The sequence below is a fragment of the Pteropus vampyrus genome, unplaced genomic scaffold, assembly GCF_000151845.1.
Source record: "Pteropus vampyrus isolate Shadow unplaced genomic scaffold, Pvam_2.0 Scaffold114, whole genome shotgun sequence".
Classification (NCBI taxonomy): Eukaryota; Metazoa; Chordata; class Mammalia; order Chiroptera; family Pteropodidae; genus Pteropus; species Pteropus vampyrus.
In genome coordinates, this window is record NW_011888895.1 from 3,062,730 (window position 1) to 3,064,900 (window position 2,171).

General features: G+C 48.5%; 1 pseudogene; it reads right to left on the reverse strand.

Moving 5' to 3' along the window:
- Window positions 1-1,289: 1,289 nt before the first annotated feature.
- Window positions 1,290-1,408, reverse strand: LOC111743476 (annotated as a pseudogene).
- Window positions 1,409-2,171: the final 763 nt, after the last annotated feature.

The following is a 2,171-nucleotide window of genomic DNA, read 5'->3' on the forward strand; positions in this document are numbered from 1 at the left end:
AAATAAAGAAAATTCTATCTCATTTAAAGCTCTTCTTGAAGTGAGACGAGTTCCTTTTAGTTTTGTCTCCCTCATGACCCTTAGCGCAGGGTATATATGGAACTGAACAAAACTAAAGCTCACCAGACCGATCCCAGAAAGAGAAGACATTGATAAGGATGATGGATAGGAAACCAGCCTTTGTCTTGCAGCAAAAACCTTAAGATACTGGTGGAGATTTTAAAGGGAGACCTGAGTAAGATCAGACTCTTCTGCTCGTCAGTTCCAGGACACTAATCAGACACGTGGCGCCTGGTGCAAGGAGTCCTGCCCACTCTCGTCCCCACCGAGGGCGAAGGGCAGAGGAATAAAGAGGAACCGGGAGAGGAAACACACGCCTCACTCATATGAGGAAGCGGTAGCACTGGTGCAGGGGAGCAGCCGTGACCTCAGAGCAGGCAGGCTCGTTGTGCCAAAGCCATGTTTGTTTAAAGACTGGATTGGAGGTAGGAGTGCTCCCTTGTAAAAATAACCAGTTTCTGAAGGCAACAGAAAAACCGAGAGGCAGGTGGCAAGCGTAGGCCACAGTGAAAAAACATATCCCTATGTCACAAATCGCTGAAGAAGGGCAGACACAAGACTGAGAACTGAAGGTGGTGAATGACTCAGAGGAGAAAAACTTTCCGCGGTGACCTCTGCAGACTCATGAGCCACCGATACACTGTGAAGCCGAAGCTTCAAGGTCCCTCTGGAGAGTCCCAGCATGCTACAAGAGCATACAAGAGCAAGTGCCGGGAGTTCCAGAAGCACAGGCAACGTATGCAGTGGAAAAGTACCAGTCTTATATGGTTGCACCAAAGTCTCTTTCCCAGTATCTCCTCAACAGGCTGGTACGCCCCGCCCAGGGAAAGGGAGAGGCTGGAGGTAAGCACGCTCCGAGGTCCCAGGGTGGTGGGCCTACACGACAAAGGCCCAGCAGCCAAAGGCACCCTCTCTTCTCTCTTCCGGAAGCCTTCTTAACCACCAAGAACGTCTCTACTTTGTCCCCTTCTTCCATGACCCAAGGCACCCAATGCTGCCATGCTCCAAGCCCCTTCCAGAATGCTTTCAGAGCCCTCCCCGAACTCCACCTCCCCACATCATAAAGGCCCAGCAGTCCCACTGGGTGTCTGGGAAGGAGGCCTATTCAGAGCATTTCCCTCGGGGCCATGAAAAGTCCAGGTGAGGCAACCCTTGGTTGACCTCACAGAATACAAGGACCTTGTCAGTTTATGATCCTTTGTTTATTTATTTTTATTTTTTATTTTTTATACCTACAGCACCTGGTCTTCCTAGGTGGTCTCCCATCTAAGTACTAACCGGGCCTGACCCTGCTTAGCTTACGAGATCAGTTGGAATCGGGGTTGTTCAGGGTAGCATGGCCGTAGACCATAATTTACAATGGAACCTTGAAAACACAAAGGAGCCTCCGAGTCAGTGCCTCAGCCCTGGGAAGGCATCCGAATGCCCTGTGGAACTTTCCAAACACAGATTTGGTATTTCCACTCCATGTCAGAGTAAATAGAATGCCTGGGCATTCTGGGTAGGGCTGAGGACGTGCAGTTTTCAACCTTTTGTTTAAAAGATTCTGATGCCTGCCAAGGCTGAGAACCAGGGCTGGGAGGCAATGTCCCAGAGGTACTATGGAGCTCCAAGTTCACGAAATCACAAGGCGTAAAAAAATTAAAACGAGAGTAAAAACATACCAAGAAATACATGTATCTGAAATGGAGCGATACTCGTGTTCACGCCCTGTTCACCCATCTTCCGGGCTCCCCTGCCCCTCCCGCAGCCCATGGGGTCATCCAGTCCAGCTTTCCAGTTTGGAAAAGGAAAAGGGGCGAAGAGAATGGAGGAAGGAGAGGCATGGCTGATGCTCGTCAAAGCCACCTGCACCTGCACCTCTCTACACATTTCTCCTCCCCAGAGACGGGCAATAAATGGCTATAAATAAGTAGCAGCTATTAATAATTTCCTTCCCAGTTAGGGTAATGTTTAATCTCTTCTCAACAGGAAGTGGCTGTGGACAAAGGATTTCTAATTTATTATAGTCATCAGTGCCTTAGTGTTCGTTTTCCTAAAAAATTATTTTCATTTCACTTTTATTAAGAAAGTGCAGATTCTCGAATTTCTTGGCAAACCTAAACTCAATC